The 19,253-nt window shown below is 36.5% G+C and overlaps 1 protein-coding gene across 7 annotated transcripts in view; it reads right to left on the bottom strand.

The window, feature by feature from the left end:
* Positions 1-19,253, bottom strand: part of LOC134205641 (protein sidekick) — a 351,195-nt gene that overhangs the window by 172,348 nt on the left and 159,594 nt on the right. The gene's annotated exons all lie outside the window — the stretch shown is intronic.

Raw genomic sequence — 19,253 nt, 5'->3', positions numbered from 1 at the left:
TTTATGGACATTATGGCGGCGATCATGTTAAATGACATTAATTTCATGACATTCCGTGATATTTTTTTGTTCTCACTCTCATGCCTCACAATTTGTATTTAGAACAATTTGTTTGACAAAGTACTAGGATCTGAAGGATCATAAAGCATTAAATGTTAATCAAATAATCAGAATTGAAAATAACTTTTGAAAAAGGGTATTAGCAAATTAGAAATCGCAATCCCATGACATTTTTACGTGTACAAGTTATTCAAAAAATGAGATTAATATATTCTCAAAAAATGTGGACATTCATTGTGGAATGTAAGAATGCTCCATTCTTCCGAAAAGCAAAATTCTTTTAATTTAAATAACAACACTATTTGAATTACTTTTGATTTGTTTTCATGATTTCTACAAGTTATATACAGCATCATTCTTTTTCTGTGTCAAGGTTTAAGTCTTCAATGATATTTTCTTCAATTCCATCAACGATGGAAGATGAGATAAATTCATCTAAAGTATTAGAAGATAAAGAACTTTTGAAAATCTTCAAATATTACAAAATTACGCATGGCATAAGAATAACTAAGTGAAAAATTGTTTTCCAACGTCTCCTCGTTATCCAAATCGAGCTTAAAATGGATCTGATTCATGTAAGGCACGAAGGAAAATGTCAACATTTGCCTCTCTTGATCATTTTCTTGCATTATGAGTTCTAAATTTCTTCAACTGTTTATATTGACTTTCCGCTGGTTGTTCAGCCAGTGAACCTCAAAGTGTAGATGAGTGAATAAATATTTCCCTACCATTAGCCAGACATTCATGAACACTAGCAGGAATTTCATACGCTCCGTTCTAACTAAGATATTGTTCGTCTTTACTTTACTTTATAAATATTTACATATTATGAAATCTCATATTTAGTTCTCCATCAGTAGCTAATGAATAGCTCAGAAAATTAGGTTTAGAGAATGACTCAAACCACTCAAGCCCCAAACGCATTTCAGCGGAATGGCGACGGAAACGGTAAAATTTGACAGGAAATATATGAGCGAACTGTTAAATCCTTCCGTTACCGTTGTGCTGCATTCCCCAATGCATTATTCATTTACTCCTTTGAAAAGTTAATTAAATGAGCTCAAATGGTTATAAATAAAGTCGAAGTTATTACCAATAAATGTATTTTGACCATACCCTTTGAGCGCATAGTTCAGTCTGACCCATTTTCAATAGGAAACGATGGGACTAGATTTCCCGTCGAATGAAACTTGTTGCGAGAAAATCGGACACAAATAAGTGTCTAAATGGCGATTGCGTTCTTTTGCGCACATACATACAGACGCGCATGCACACACATACAGACATCACCTCAATTCTTCGCGCTGAGTTAGTTGATATATACCACTAGGGGTCTCCGGGCCTTCTATCAAACATTCGTTTTGGAATGAGCATTAACCTTGGAGTACGAGAGAGGCAAAACACGGTAAAAGACAAATGAAAAAAAAATAAGAGTGACTTAACTCTGTTAATTGCAAATACTGGCAAGAAATTCTTTCGGGACATTTTAGTCGAAGCTTTGTCCTTGATGTGTATCATAAAAGAACCCGGGATTCCTGAGGAAAAAAAGTTCTTCACTATCAAAGTTGAAAATAGCGTCGTTTTTGGAAAAAATATTGCTTCCGCATTTTTTCAATTTTTTCACAGTGTAACCATTAGTTTTTGCACACCATTTAAAAGCTTATACAATAACCTTTGTAATGATGTATTAACATTGAAGAAAAACATTTAAAAAATATTTCAATAAATAGTTGAAAATAAAATATTTTTTCAGAAAATTTGCTAACTTTTTTACCCATTTCTGACTTTGCCACCTTATATCTTTGGAACTAGTGCACCTAGAGACTTCAAATTCAGAATTTCTCTTAATTAGAGTATTGACAATGGAGAGAAAATATTTTAAAATAATTCGGAAGACATGACATTTTCGATTAATGACCGCCCGAAATCCTATAGTGCATAGGAACCAACCAGCCACGCACAACAACAGTGTTGGACATTAGCGCAATGCTGAATTATCAGTTCGGATCCTGAAAACATATTAAAGCTATACAAAAGACACACATATGCTAAGCGTGACAGTAGACGCTAATAATACTCATTTGAACCAAACGCAGGCTATTAATAAATTATGCCTTTGGAAATAATAATAATTTCAGTGAAATTAAGGTATTGAAGATATATAATTGAATAACCCAATTCAAGAATATAAGAAACAAGGTTTGATAATTGAGACAAAACAATATGTTCCCATTAAACCAAGCTTCGCAATAGTGATCAATCGAGCTGGTTGGTGAAAGAAACCACTTTCTCAACGCGATAAAACGGAGTTCGTTTTAATTCTAATTAAAAATAGTTTTATAAATTGTTCTCATTTCGCTTTGCTTTATCTGCATCGAGAAAACGTTTGTTTGCGTTTGGTACTGAAGTTGCCTGGCTCTAAGACATTACCTCTAATGTTTTTACCCCGAATGGGTCGCACTTCAAACAGAGTGAATCAAAAACATTTTGGGCACAATGTATCGATGGGTGAGTTCAGGGCGTTTCAAACTGTTTTCCAACTTACCAAATAATGATAAGCCCTATTTGCATTTGATGAGAAAAAACGCAACCCGACCATTTCTACAGCAGCTAGCACAAAAGAACGCATCCAAATGGATTAATATAACGTTTATGGATTTTATCATAGACGTGACTTTCGTGCGGAAGCCGACAATTTGAGTATTTACATGCTTCTTATCTAGAAACTCGGTTTAAAGAGGAACGGTAGCTTCAGGTACAATTGTGCTTAGCTTTTGTTCCAATTCTGTAACCAAAATAAACCCTAAGGTGACTTTCATTTGCACGTAATTCCTTTCACTGAATCAATATCTACTGATGATGAAACTGAATGGAATTCAGAAGAAGAAACCATTTCGGAGTAATATCGCTCGAGGTAGTGACCAATGTATTCGGCGTTCAGGATAATAAGAAAGTTTAACCACCTATTGCCCACACACTTTATGTTTCGTATTGCTAGTCTGTACAAAAATAATTCTCTCATTGGCTGAAGGTACTCCAAACTATTATCGACTGCAAGCTATAACTAATAATGAGTATGTGTAAACTTTGGAATATTTAAAAAAAAGATACGTTTGAATTGGAAAACATTATAGAAATAAGCAAATGCTCTACTTTAGATGAATTAATCAAACAAAAAAGAAAGAATTAAACCGATATTCCTCCATGTCTTTATTTTCATCTTCATCCGCAGTCTCTTTGGTGAAAAAGTTTAGCAACTTTGCAGCACAAGAAGCACTTCTCTTGCATAGCATAATCCTACTATCAACCTGTCTTCCATAAGCTGTATGCAGTCTCAAGTTTCGAACCATAGCTGCATTATATGTATTTAAACTCGTTCCCCGTCAGTGAATATTTTGGTGTATCGATCGGCTTTTCTCCTGCACCACCCACAACAATCCTATCCACAGATACTTATATTGCGCCCTAACGAATAAAGGCAGTACAAATTTCACGCTTCATTTGATCCATATTCGGAGCCACGACTTGGCATATGATTGGCCTATAATTACCACTTGCACACTCATTCAGGGGCTCAAATTTGAACCACTATTCCCCGTCGTCGTTGCTGAGTTGTTGTCTGATTGGAGTGTAGTTGAGCCACCGACATCGCTCTTAAAACAAGAAATATTTTCGCGCTCGGAAAGTTCGTCCCGTTGGCTTTTCACAGACTACCGAAACAATCAAAGCAGGTCTGGTAGCGAATTTCTGAAAGATTTTATTTAACAACAAATAAACACGATTTTTGTAATCGAGTCATTGAGGTACATCTTCACCTGTCTATAGGACGAGTTATACATATTTTATTTGTTTCCTACTTCGACAATCCCCGGATAAAAATAATAACGCAAATCCCTGTAGCAAAAAAAATTAAAAGGATCTCCCTGCCAGCCCTGGCTGTGGTTCACCACGATACTTGTTATTCGAAATGTTGAGAGGTTCCTCTTTCAGGAACTCGTCGGAAGCTCCGCATGACATGGGCACATGGGCTTCCATTCGAGAATGCATCGCTATGTCATCATTGTGTTCTCTTAGCACCTAATATGATTGGTATGGCAAAAAAAATGCGAGCATATCATCATAATCCTATAGCAGATCCAAACGGCATGGCATAGGTAATCCGCACAGAACAAGGATGAATCGGAATGGGCAAACTGTGTGCAGCATCGCGATAGTGTGCCCACTTGAGTAGAAGGATTATTGGCTCCCCTCTGTTGAATGGGGTACCGAGCTTCAACCGGTAGAGCATTTTCGGCTATATTTCGAAGCGACAGAACAGAAGCAACCGAAAGCGTATGATGATGGGTAACAGGAGAAATTTGCCGAATCAGTGGATAGTCCGAAGCAATTGGATATCTCCAATTAACAGCTCAGTAAGGAAATGCGTCAGAGTAGTTTTCTCGTCTGGAACGAAATGAAACCTTATTGCATAGATATATGTATAGTTGTGCTTACCTATTGGTGAATTTAAGTTCATTGGGAGTGCGAACGGATCGAATAGAGGGGGAGAATGGCTCACTGAGAACATAAAATTTGGTGATACTTTCTTTTCCCTCTTGCAATTATGTTCATAGAGACTTGTATGTCTTCATTTTTACTATAATATTGCCTCAGTCATTGCAAAGAGTTGGGATACATCAATGCAATGAGGTGGTGAAACGTGAATAGGAAATCACATGTTTGAAAAATGAAAATGCCGAATTGTTAAAACAATTATTTGATACTTAGGTGAAGGTCTCCCTGTGCTAGTTCAATTTTCTAAAATATTGAAAAATTACATACCCAGCATTTTTTTGCTTTTTTCTTGTTTACAGAGGTGAGCCAGCCTATGGCTGCAAGCCTTTTCAAACTTTTCAGGTCCAAATTTGTCTTAGCGGTATTACCCAGTAAATTTGAGATGCAGAAATGACAAAACAATAAGTTGAAAAATATTGTTATGGATTGTGTTAGACCGCCCAAGCCGTCCTTGAGCCCAGAACTTGCGATTTACAGCCACGACACTAGCTATTTTCGTCATTCCAAGCTGGGAGATTTATTCAACTATGCTCATAACATATTTGTGAAGATCAAGAAACATGGTAAGATGGGTATCCTGGGTTATCCAAAATGTCCTTAAGTTCAGAACATGCGATCACAATAGCTTTTTCCGTCAATTCAACCATATCTATATTCCTAAATATCAAGGGACATGGTAAGATAGTATTGGAATATCCTGGGTCATCCAAACCGACCTTGACTCCAGAACTTGCTATCTACAGTCTTAGCAGTAAGTTCCTCAGGTAACCGTGAGCATTTCCAATAGATATCCTGGAGATGCAATGGATACAGTTGAATATGTATCAAAATTTTGAGTACTGAAAAAACACTGCTACAACTGTTGAATGCACCTCAATGAAAGTTTGGATGACCCAGAATATCTAAACTATTTCGCGAAGTATGTAATGCACTTCCAGGCGATGTAATAAATTTGGTTGAATTTCAAAATTTTGTGTATGGAAAAAAGCTACTGTCAACTGTTGATCGCAAGTCACGAACTCTAGAACAGCTTGGACAACCCAGAATATTTAAAAATGATCTTACAATGTTATTTGGTCTTACAGGAGATGTAATTCACATTGTTGGATACATATAGGAGCTTTGAGCAACGAAAGAAGCATTCAAGCAGCTGTAGTCCTAAAAATTTTAGATGATGCAGAATGTATCAAAACCAGCTTACGATGTACACTACCCGCCAAATGTATGGAATCTCAAAAATATGTGTTGCAACACCTGCTTCGCATATTGCAAAGTTTAGCATCACTCCAGAACTCCTATATTCGTGATGATGTATCATAAGATCTTTTCAATTTTGAATGATGGAACCATCAACAAAATTGTTCACGACAATAAGTGCATTAGGAAGGAGGACAATTTAGCTCCATGGAGTGCATTGGCCACCAGGTGGACATCCGTATAATCCGTATTTGTCAATACGTGCGAAATCACCATTTCGCCCATCCATTCATTCCAGCGAGATGAGAAATTTCCATCATCTTTCGTAATCGCAGTATAACAGAAAAACGATACTGAGTGACGTTTGCTCGAGCATCTGGAGAAGTGGCCAATTTCAGTAATTCGCCCCAGAAAGCTGCGACTTTTTTTTGTTAAATTGTTTATTGTAGCAATGCCAGAACAAAATCGATGCAAGAATCACTCATTGCTACCTACTGGTTTTCCGGGAGTTCCGGAACATCCGGTGAAGTGGTCAATTTCAGTAATTTATCGCAGAAAGCTGCAACTTTTTCTAAACTGTTTGTTGTAGCAATGCCAGAGCAAAATCAATGCAAACACCACTCATTGATCCCTGATGGCCACCTACTGATTCTCCGGCAGTGCCGTAACATTCGGAGAAGTAATCAATTTCAATAATTCGTCTCAAAAGGCTGCGACTTTCTCTAAGCCGTTAATTATAACAATGTTAGAGAAAATCAATGCAAAGACCTGAGCCCGGAAAATCATCCAATAGTTAGAGAAGTTAGAAAACTTAAAATTGGCCTCCTTCCTAATGCACTTATTGTCGTGAAAAATTTTGTTGAAGCTTCCATCATTTAAAATGGAAAAGATCCGATGATACATCATCACGAATATAGATGTTCTGGAGTGAAGCTAAACTTTTTGGGGGGTGTTGCAATATTCAAAGCAGGTGTTGCAATATTTATTTTTGCGCATCCATATTTTTGACGGGTAGTGTATATTGACCTTCCAGGCACAGTAGTGCACATGATCAAATACATTTAAAAACTTTGAGTGGCGGAATAGCTACTGCAGCTGTACAGGGGTTAGACAAAAAGGTTAAGATAGGCAAAATTTTGTCGAAGTTCAATTCAGCATAACTTTGCGTAGAATGATCCGATTTTGATGAAACCGGGACCTTCGGACGCGGAAACTCTTCTGTTCCCATGCAAAACCTCAGATTGGCTCTTGACCACCGGAGATGTTCCGGGTTTTCCAAGGATATGTTAAAAATGCATTTTTTCTTCTGCTTGTCGTTTTATCTGACGTTTACTGCCATCATGTTTTATACTCTTCCTGGAAACTAGAACTAATAAGCTGACCAATGCTGGCTGCAGATCGAAAATTCGTTTTGTATACGCAAAGATATGGCCATTTTCGTAAAATCGGTACGGGATTGGCCATACACCCTGACCAAATGTCACTTTCGCAGAACACTTGGTACCAGTTACAAATTTGCCAGAGAGTCTTACAGTCACCATAATGTATCTTTAATAAAGATCCTATATTTATCGTCTTGGGAAAACATGAATTTTGACACCCATATATGCATAGTTCCAGACGGTGCCAAAACCGGCCCCTCCTGGAAGGCCATTAGAACCTGCTATAAGGTTGGCAGTGGACACTATCATTCGGGAGATGTTTCTGTAATCATCGTCTCGCAAAGCCATGAACATAGATACCCATATTTGCATTATTCCGATCTGTTATCATTTCATCATGTACCCGGAACCGTTTTTACGGAAATGGCCATATCTCTGCGCAGTTTTGATGGATTCTCGATCTACAGCCACCATTGGCCGGCATATTAGTTCTACAGGGTGGCCACTAAAATTCGATTTTCAAATTCCCGGTTTTTTCCCGCTTTTCCCGATAAATTTTGTCAAATTTTCCCGTTTTTTTTTTTATTTGAAAAAAAAAATAGGAAAAGAGTTTTTGGACCTTAACTAGGTGTTCTATTTTTTGACCATATCGGAGTTTAGTTTTATAATTTGTAATAATAGCAACTGATAATTTGTAACGAACTTTTGAAATAAATACATTAAATTACCAACAACGTGTTATGCGAAATGCATCAAATCAGAAGACACATTGAAATTGTGCGCCTCGTGACCATGAAGTGGACATTTAATCAATATGGTAATACCACATTAGCACCTGATGAAAATGGTTTGAATCTTTTGTTAGTTGCAAAACCGTCGTATTTTTTTGTTGGCTGCAAAACTTTCGTAAGCTTTTGACAGAGCCAATTGGCATTGCATGCCAGTCAATTAAGGTTCTTTCTTCTTAGAGCATAATGTTCACAGAAAGCAGTGAAAATAGTATCATATTGTACAACCGATTTTTTTAATGTTTGCTTAATTATAAAACAATTAATTTGAACACAGATTTAACCCGAAGACTTAAATCTTTGTTTCCGAACAAAATCATTATTTTGTTTTTTAAAATAAATGTAATAACATTTTGAGCAATCAAAACAATCGATTCATAATTTATTCGGCTTTACATTTTAAAGTTCTAGTATTTTGATTTCTTTTTCCAGTCTTCTATCCATTAATCTTCTGTGCAATTGAAAATTGCTAAAATAATAATAGAAGTATTTTCGTCTTAAGACGAGCTTGGAGATTAGAAGAGTAACTTAAAGATGAATACTTTCATTTAAAAGAATGAAAATTTCGATATTCGATTCTAAGCTTGCCTCGTAACTACGTGATGAATTTCTAAAACATAAAAATTCATAAAAATAAAGATTAAAAAATTGCCTCATAACACAATATCCATGATATATGTCAGTAGAAATTGATATCAAAATGATCTAGTGACAACACAAACTGGATTTGGAATCTACTTAATTAGATATCACACACCATATACTGAAATTAAATAATTCAGTCAGAATGCGACTGAGTAATAAACATTGAAAAGAATTTTGAATGTAATTTGACGAAAATTATTTTTTCCCGGTACATGTCCTGAATTCCCGGTTTTTCCCGCTTTTTTTCCCGGTGACTTCAATTTCCCGTCTTTTTCCCGCTTTTCCCGTTTTTCCCGGTTCGGTGGCCACCCTGGTTCTAGTTTTTAGAGAAAGCATAAAACATGATGAAAGTAAACGTCACATAAAATGACAAGCAGTGGAAAAAATGCATTTTGAACATACCTTCGGAAAACCCGGAATATCTACGGTGACCAAGGAACAATCTTAAGTTTTGCAGGGGGGACAGTATACTAGAAAAGCGTCCGGTTCTGATGGTACTGATTTTATCAAAATCAGATTATTGTACGCAAAGTTATGATGATTTGAATTTCGACATAATTTTACATATCTCAACCTTTTTGTGTAACCCCTGTAGATTTCGAGTCTCTAAATAAAGGATAGTTTGGATGACCCAAAATATCCCGAAACTATATTACGACATCTGTTGGATATAATTGAATGCATATCGAAGCTTTGAGTACCAAAAATAGCTTCAAACTAGTTGTAGATCTCAAGTCCCGAACTCGAGGGCAATTTGATGACCCAGAACTTCTCAAAACCATCTCACGATATCCGTAGGCCTCCCAGGAGGTGCATTTGGTATAATTGAATTCATATTGAAGCTTTGAGCACTGAAACCAGATTTTTTGCCTGGTCCCAGTATGGAAGACAACCCGGTGACCAACCCGGTCGCTGGAGAGGTGCCTAATTTATTTATTACCAGACTAAGACTGGAGTGGCCTATGTAATTCATAAAAGTCTTCTCCATTCAGCGCGGTTCATGGCTGCACGTCGCCAACCACGCAGTTTACGGAGGGTCCGCAAATCGTCCTCCACCTGATCTATCCACCTTGTCCGCTGTGCACCTCGCCTTCTTGTGCCCGTCGGATCGTTGTCGAGAACCATTTTCACCGGATTACTGTCCAACATTCTGTCTACGTGCCCGGCCCACCGCTGTCGTCCGATTTTCGCGGTGTGAACGATGGATTGTTCTCCCAGCAGCTCATGCAACTCATGGTTCATTCGCCTCCTCCACCGTACCGTCTGCCATCTGCACCCCACCATAGATGGTACGCAGCACTTTCCTTTCGAAAACTCCAAGTGCGCGTTGGTCCTCCACAAGCATCGTCCAGGTTTCGTATCCGTACAGAACTACCGGTCTATTAAGTGTTTTGTAGATAGTCAGTTTGGTACGACGGCGAACTTTATTCGATCGGAGCGTTTTGCGGAGTCCAAAGTACGAACGATTTCCTGCCATGATGCGTCTTCGAATTTCTCTGCTGTTATCGATATCGGAGATCACCAGTGAGCCCAAGTACACGAATTCTTCAACCACCTTTGGGTTGGTGGCTTACATTGTCCTCTCTTGAGCCTCTTCCTATCTTGTACTTCGTCTTCGACGTGTTGATGACTAGTCCAATCCATTTAGCCTCGCTTTTCAGTCTGATTTAGGCTTCCTCCATCTTCTCGAAGTTACGTGCCAAAATTACCTGTTTGGTCAGCGGGCTTGGTAGTCGTATGGCTACTGCTTCTGCCTCATACGCAGGAGGTCGTGGGTTCAATCCCAGGTCCGTTCCATTCTCCTACTTTGTATCTTTCTCTATATTTCTCATGTTCTAGCAATCGCTAGAACTGGAAATGGACTTCCATACCGTTTCCATTACTATTCCTATACCTTCAACTTGAGTATCCTAGCAGTAATCTGGTAGAATTGGAAATGAACAATAAAAAAGCTCGTTTCCTACAACCAATTTAGAAAATCCATCAACTGCTTTCTCTTATCTATCACATTGGCAGCTCGTTAACCAAGACGGACCTCTGCCTCTCCAACCTAACCCAAAAATTCCAATAAATGCCGCATGAACTCGTGGCAAGTGCAGAGGTATATTCGGCTTGCAGTGGGCGAGTGATTGCATCAACATTTCCTCCCCCTTCCCTACATTGACTTGCATTCTGACGTGGCAGGCGCCAGTATGACCTTACAAATGAGATCACCAGTACTAACACATTGAAGATGTGTGTTAGTCCCAAGCAAACGTCTGTTGGTTCCCTGTGCAAGACGGCTGATCTGGTCATAATGGCGTAGCAACTACGAGCAGTCAATCAAGCTCAAAATTACCTGTTTGGTAAAATGCCCCTCTCACCCAACGACCATTTATCCGTTCAGGCCGACTTTCGACTGAACGTGTAAGACCCATTCCCTTTTCGAACAATATTCTGTGGAATTTTCGAAGAATTTCTTATGAACAATACAAAAGAAATTCCGGAGAGTTTTCTGCAGATATTCCGAAGATTTTTTTTGTGGAAATCCTTAAGAGATTTCTTGTAAAAGAATACTCATTGAATATTCTGAAGAACTTCCTGCGGAAATTCTGAAGAATATTCCTTGGAAATTAATTCCGTTAGAGATTCAAAACATTTTCATTTAGAAAATCTAAACATTTCCCTTGGGAATTTCAAAGAACTTTCTTTGAAAATTCCAAACTTCCCGTGTACGTTTTAAAGAATTTCCCACGGGAACATCAATTTTTTTCCGTGGAAAACCCAAAAAAATATATTTGAGAATACTTGGAAAAATTTCCTGGTGAAATTCAAAAGATTATCCTGTTGAAATAAAAAAAACTCTACGGCGATCGACGTCGCCGCCAGCTAAAGTGGCTTTCGCCGAAAACGCCGCCATTGTCGACCAACATCATAAAATTAATTTAAAAAAAACAAACACTTGATTTTTTTTTCGTTTGTTCCTTATTAGTATTAATGACAACCTATCAAAAATCAGGTTAATTTGATGGTTTTTAGCGTGCCGTCAGACAAAGATCAGTTACCACTGTCTTCCGCTACGAGATTGTATACACATGACAATATAGGCTTTCATCTTTCTATTGCGGGTTAAAGATCATCCGCACTCGTCCCCAAACGAATTTGAGAGTAACTTCAAAATAGATTGTTTTCATACTTTCCGCCATTGTTTTCAACAATATAAAGGCAAAAAATTTCCGCAGATAACTTTTTTTTTGTTTTCGAGGCATTTGACACAGAGACATGATTGAATGCAATAGTAACATACTCTGTTTTTTGTTATTCATTCGTTCATTTGGTAAGCTCAAATGCTGTCGGGCGTTACAGAGCCGATAAAAAAATACATTTTAATACGATTTTGTGCCCTAACGCTCATATAATAATGTTAGTTTGAAGCATCTTCTGCTCATTTAAATCTCTACAAAGCATTTCGCATGGCAGCAAAATAAAATTTTCATTAAATATTATAAATTTTTCATAAACAACTAGGAAATTGCCAATAAAGAAATCAGGGTATGAGCAATAAATAAATATAAAATTTCCACAAATAAAACAAAATTTCCATAAACAATTAAGAATTTTCCACAAAACAAAAATAAATAAGCACTTTTAAAAACAAAAATAGCAATTATAAAAGGAGATTTTTTTTTATAAAGAAATGAAAATGTTCCACGAAGAAAATACAAAATTTCCATCAATGAATCAATATTAGCAATTAACAATTTACAATTAACAAAAATTTTCCACAAAATAAATACTTTTTTTTCAAAAAAAAATAAAAATTTTCCACAAAATAATCAATAAAGAGCAATAAAAAAATAAGAACATTTCCATAAAAAATACAAGAAAGCAATAAAGCTGATGAAATTTTACATGAACTTTAAACGCTTCATCTATGGAAAAAAAGCACAGTTTGATTGCTTTTTTATAGGGGGGATGACGGCTTTGGCAAGTTTTGTTCTATTATTGGCAGGGTTTTTTTTATGACTGACTAGGCTCAAATTTGGCCTAAACGTTCTTTGCATATCAAAGAATATTGTGGCCAAATTTCATAAAATTTGGTCGACAAAAACCCCCCTGCCAATAATAGAACAAAACCTGCCAAAGCCGTCTTTCCCCCTATTTCTTTATGGAAATTTTCTTATTTTTTTATTGCTCTTCATTGATCTTTTTATAGAACATTTTTATTTTGACAACAGATATGTAAATCTCGAATTATAGTTGTTATTATGTAGACAAGTTGAAACATAGGCATAATATGGAGTAGGGGATAAAATATGGGCAGATGCCACATCAAGCTAAATAAAAACAATTCGAATAAGCAGTCTACTTGGTCTTAAGTAAAGTAACTACTTGAGGCAACCATGTAATTAGGGTTAAAACAGGAATTTTTCCAGATTGTCATCGCCCCAAATCCATAGAAAGAAAACATCTCCAAATTAATCGATCCCATGTTTTTGTAAACAAGATTTTAGCAAAAAGTTTATAAACGACCCATAAGGGTGCAAAAACAATAGCCAGACTTTCGTTTAATCAATTTCGAAGTTTCCGATGCAACTGATGTTATGCGCAAGTAATTAGTGTTGATTGTACGTTCTGAGAAGCTTTCACTGCTAAAAGTATCATAAACTTGTGAAATAGAAGCTGAAAATGTAATGTTTTGTTTTGAATCGATTAATGTTTATATTTCTGTAATAGGCCCTTATCAAATGCTACGCGAGATTTTTCACGTTTCCAACGCGAATTAAGGACAAAAGCAAGTAAACAAATGAACTGTCACGGAGCTGTCGCTTCTATATCAGTTTATAATAACGCTGTTTAATTTTTTGAGGTAATTTATCGCTGGTAGGTGACTTTGCACCTCTTAAAATGTTCGAAAATCGATTGTCACTATGTTTTTTGCATCATAGATGCAAAACCTATACAGAAAACGCCGAAATATAATTTTGGCCAGGATTTTGGTCTAGTTACCCCTTAGTGCGGCCATACTGATGAATTTTGGAGTAAATAGCACTCACTGATGCAAAACGAAAACATCCACTACTAGAAAACAAAGAACGAATTCGGATTTAATAAATTTAAATTCCAAAGTTACTCCCCCAAAGCAAACTAAAACCAGTATTCACAAAGCAATAAACCACCTAACAGAAGCGTGACATCAAAGTCGAGTAAAAGTCCATGAATTGTTCCCGGGCGCACCACATGTGAAAGTGATAAATTGCCCATGCCTCTACTACTGTTCTTTGATGAATATGGCCCTTCTGTTTAGGATCCTTCATTCCAAAGTTTCGATATAGAGGTACACTACTAAAATAGGTGTGAATTCGACAAATGATTTGGTAGTACATCTGAATAATCGTCACATATTACAGTAGAACAACGTTCAAAAATGAAATATTTAAAAAATCTAACATAATAATTAATTATTAATCCAATAGAAAACATGTTGCCGTGTTAATGCAATAACCTTTTTTCGGAAGCTATTTCCCCCCGCACAAAAGAGGTGGCTAAAACCGTACAAATTCGACAAATTGTTTCGTGAGCTCCTCCTCACAACTATGTCCATGAGTGATGTATGCGCGACCGCCAAATTTACTGGAGAAGTTAGATTTATGTTCAACTATTACCGAGCACAAGCTGTTGCCATTGCCGCCGCCAACATCAGAACCATCCCGAGCCGCTATAATAGTAGACACATATGTTTCTACTCTATAAGAGCGTCAACAGGCCCAATCTCAGACGCATATGTTTTCTTCTGTAGTGATTTTGGGCTAGATGTACCAGTTGTGGCTATAGCACCAGTTGTCGCACTAGTGCTTTATATACCAAATGGCCAATCAAATCACAACAAACCAAGTTCATATCGATAAAGCATATTCATATGATACGATAACACCTTTGATTTCCTCCAAAACAAGCAAAGCATAATTGTAAAAAATGATTTTGCTTAATTTTTGACGTCCTTTGCACCAGTTGTCGCACTAGTGGTCCCTATTTGGCCAGTCCCATAAGAAAACAATGGGATTTGCCAAATAAGGAACCAAAATTAAGAATAGTGCTTCAACTGGTGCATGCGTTCCTATTATGGATTAATAAATTTTGAGGATAATAACAAATTTTATTGTGGTTTCCACAGCTGTTCTAAGGAGCAGGAAGTAAAACCTTTCGCTTGATATATAAAGCCCGCTCACATGTCTTTTACTTATTTTTTAAAAAAATAGTTGTTCTTATGTATGGCGTCAATTGGGACACCCACCCTAGTCATCGTCGCGTCGTCGTCGTCATCGTCTGTCAGCAATACAATGTTTAAACTGGATAGAAGTATGAAATAATTGATGCGTCTGAAGTTGACGATGGCAAAGGTGTATAAATGAGTGAGAAAATCTGGAAGCAATCCTTAGCGAGGCTATCGTGATCGGTATGTGGAAGACATAGACATGACATAGTTGAACATATTTTGTGATTTTAAATTTATTTTCATACACATATTGGAACATCCAAATAAACGCATTATTTAGTTGAACTAAATGAAATGAATCAAAACTATGCTAGTTCGTTAAAATGACAACTAAAGTGGTCGTACAATAATGAAAACAAATAAATTCTTTGGTTATTAAAAAAAATCAATGTTTCGAGCAAGCATGATAACAATAAAATATGATAAAAATGAAGGCGAAAAAGTTGTGTTATTAATAGTTACACAAATACCCTAATTGTGATTGTTCTGATGTTATTGTTTTTATGTCGTTGAATTTTAAAAACTTTTTATCGGATGTTAATGTTCAATAAATCATGTCATTCAAATCGAACAATAAAATTAAATATAATTCATAATCCAAGATTGTCTGTACATATAATGATAAATATTATAGAAACATGTAAGATTTATACGTATGTGTGTTTGTTTAACAAATTAAGCAGCGGTTTTGAAATTCTGAAAATAATCATATGATATTTATGGGACCTCTTTTGAACATAACACGACTGCTACCGATATTATATATCGGTTGTAAAATGCAACATTTGAATAAATTTGCCCAAGTAAGTCGATTAGATTTATCACCTATTTCCTCCGGATGAATGAGTCATTGCCCTTACCTGGAACGAGAGAAGAAGAGAAAACAAATATTAATACGTACTAAGTTGACGGTGGCATATTTACGAATGATTCGATATGTCTTCGCCGAAACTTGCAAGGGAAAAGACGACACGTTTGACCCAGCTATAGACAACCGGCATATTACCAAGCTGCCTGTTATCAGCAATTTTGAACGTTGCTGCAGCGAATTCCGTAGCGAAGAAAGAAACCCCCTTCTCCAGCTTGAGCCGGCAAAAGGTCGGATCCAACCAGGCAGCGAGGAGGGAAATGGGATGTATTGATCACTTTCTACTATTGCCACTTTTTTGTGCTTGGGTAGCTTTTCTATTGAATGCGGGAAATAAATAGCGCCAACAGATGGCGAGTCCCTTCGGCTCTCGGCTGAGGAAGTCATGTACAAGCGAGAATAACGAGGTCAGTGTGATTATACTTTTTTCGCTTCCAATTTGACGCGTTTTTGCTTTCTTTCATATACAGTACTTTGTGTACAAGCACTTCCCTTTGTCCAAGCGGCAGTTTCGAAGTCGTCTCCAACGGACGTCTTCGGAGATGGTGTTGTTGATTATGATTTATTGAGGTTATGCTTCGAGGAACTACACCAGCGTCGTTCAATGAAGCGTTCGAAGAATTTAAACACCTAGGAAACGAGCGTAAAAAGATGCTCATAAGAAGATGCCTTGCGGCAGGTCGGATCTAATAGAATGGGTAAGTTTTGGTCGGCCTTCGATAGATAACATTATCGATGCAGGGAGGCATTAAATGGTACGTGAGAGACGAGCAAATTGTGACCTTTTATGTTTGATAATTTTATAATATTAGTAGTCATAAGACTTGTACAGATACGTATTTTTTTTTACGGGCAGCAGGGACTATGTCCAAGGGCTTGACGATTCCTCCCCAGGTCATCTGCGAGTTGTGGTGCCTGCCCAGGGTGACCATATGGAATTTTTCCAAAGGAGGACAATTCACCCAAATCATAGCGAAAAAGGAGGACATTTGGTTAAAAAGGAGGACATAAAAAATATCGATCGATTTTTGATCTTAAAAACAACAGATCGTATATCAATGCGAATAAGTGCACTAAGTGGAGACCATATACATACACTTTGCGTGATCTCAAAGAGAGGAATGTGCCTATATCGCCACCACCTAGTAAACTTATTCGCTTGCATATACAACATTGTTTTAGCTTTGAGATACGACATTTTCTTCTACTTTAAAAACATTACATCTCCAGATGGAATATTTCCATCTCTCGTTATAGTCTATATTAATCACTTTCCAGTTATAATCTAACCATCACAAAGAAGGTGCTTGCTTCTTTTTAATGGTTAGATTTTAGCTTCAACTATTTTTAAAATCAACAGTGAACAAATGTTGAATAGTATTATACTGGCATTTTCAGCGATATCCCACAGAATTTTAACAAGAAAAGCTCATCGCATATAATTCTGAACATTTGGCAATAGATTATGACAGAACATTAGGTTCTATAAGGACCGAACATAAGATGCTTAGAAGACCAGTGTAGATTTTTTTCTGCCATTAAGAATTACTATTTAATTTAATGAATGATATCGTTAACTGTATCACTAAATTCTCAACTGAAGAAATTCAGAACTGTTCAGATTTAGAGTAAAGAAACTCATCTTTTCAGACTAGTTCGGATTTCTATTCCATTCGAAGCAGGGCATAGCAGCTGCTCTTCTCCTCACATATTCAAGAAACGTATCGTGCGATGCGTTCCAAACACAATTTGATAGGAAGAAAATTTTGAAAAGCATTTGCATTTTTTTCAATTCATTTTTCTCAATTCCGATTCTTCTCTATCTGTAACACATGTTTTACTTTTACGAGATGAACCGGTCAAGGGCCGAATATCTCGTTAATAAAGATTATAATAATATAATAACATGTGTTACTGTAACTCAAGCATTTAATTATGGCAGACCTTACTTTGCACCGTTCAATGTGAAAAAACGATCCATATAAAAATGAAAAACGATCCGTAAATAACATCTGAATGTTCCATAAAACGCTACCATAAATCCATGAAATAGTTCGGGATATTCCATAAAGAATAATTTTATGATACACAAATCTTTGGAAAATAATCCAAAAAACTATATTTCGATCCAAAAAATCCCAAATTTGCGCAATTTTTATCCTGATGATGTTCCATAATTTTGCTCATATGATCCATAATTTTGTTCACATGATCCATAATTTTGATAATGTGATCCATAATGCTTGGAAAGAAGGCCAATGAAACTTTATTAATTGATCCACACATTTTTTAAAATCTATGGATCATCCCCCCTCCCCCCATTATTATGGATCAATTAGTGTGGAAGCCAATATTCAAAATTCACTAAAAAACATGTAGGAGGTTGGAACTTTGAGTGTAAAAACGGTTCTGACATCGTTTATCTATCAGGGTTTGATTGGCACATTGATTCATGCATAAAATTTCATTAAAATATAGCCAAAAACTAAATATTTGAACATTGATCAAGAACCATATTATGGATCACTTTTGGTAGCAGTCACAATTATGGATCAATTTGGTACATATTATGGATCAGTATACTGATATTCTCATTTTCATCTCCATATGGTCGATGTTTGCGTGACGTAATTATTTATGGACAATCCCTAAATTAGAGTGAGAAAAGTCTTCGTTCATAAAAACAGCTTGTTTTATAAGCAACAAATACACAAAGTGAAAGATGAATGATGGTGGATCATCCATAAATTAATTCACGTTTGAAGGGGTGTAGAAGGATGGTGTAGTTCCACAGCAGCTTGAATAGGTTAGATGGCTTGAATTATTTCACCTACTGTCAAAAAATCATCCTCACTGTGTGGCTGAATTTGGATTGAAGCTCCGAATCAATCACAGTTCTTTTTTACGGGCCCCTTCAACTCATAGAACCGTTTGATCATGGATAACATGCTATTCCAACGTGTCTTGACATCAGCCACCGATACAAGTTATTTTCCAAATTTAGAACGGACATATTTTTGTAGCAAATCATTTTTTCACGGAAGAAAACTGCTACGGCAGTACCATTTTCACAATTTCATAAATGTATTTCAGGAAAATTGACAGCAAAATTTGAAATACCAAAAATCCCGAAAATCCGGTATTTTCAGTACTCAAAATTTGGTTTTAAGTGAATCTTATTGATATTCAATTTCGACCGATTTTCACAAATTCCTCCTCCAATTCGTCTATATTAGATCTCGGTGGTTTTAGCGGACCTACGAAATCCCAAGAACGAAACGGCAGTGTGGGAGAATCACCAAATTCCAGGGAAATACTTTGATGGAAAGTGATCCATAATTGTGGGAATCTACTTGTTTCCGGTCACAACTATGGATCACTTTAATATCCTTCAATTTTCAACAGAATAAAGCGAAAATTAGGTAAACTCCGTGTGATTTGTGAAAAACTACCTTAACTTTGGTGTACGAACCATTTTTTCACTTTGATATGAAAAATTTAAC

The sequence above is a fragment of the Armigeres subalbatus genome, chromosome 1, assembly GCF_024139115.2.
Source record: "Armigeres subalbatus isolate Guangzhou_Male chromosome 1, GZ_Asu_2, whole genome shotgun sequence".
Classification (NCBI taxonomy): Eukaryota; Metazoa; Arthropoda; class Insecta; order Diptera; family Culicidae; genus Armigeres; species Armigeres subalbatus.
The sequence above is the reverse complement of the archived record's forward strand: the minus strand, read 5'-3'. Positions and strand labels throughout refer to the sequence as shown.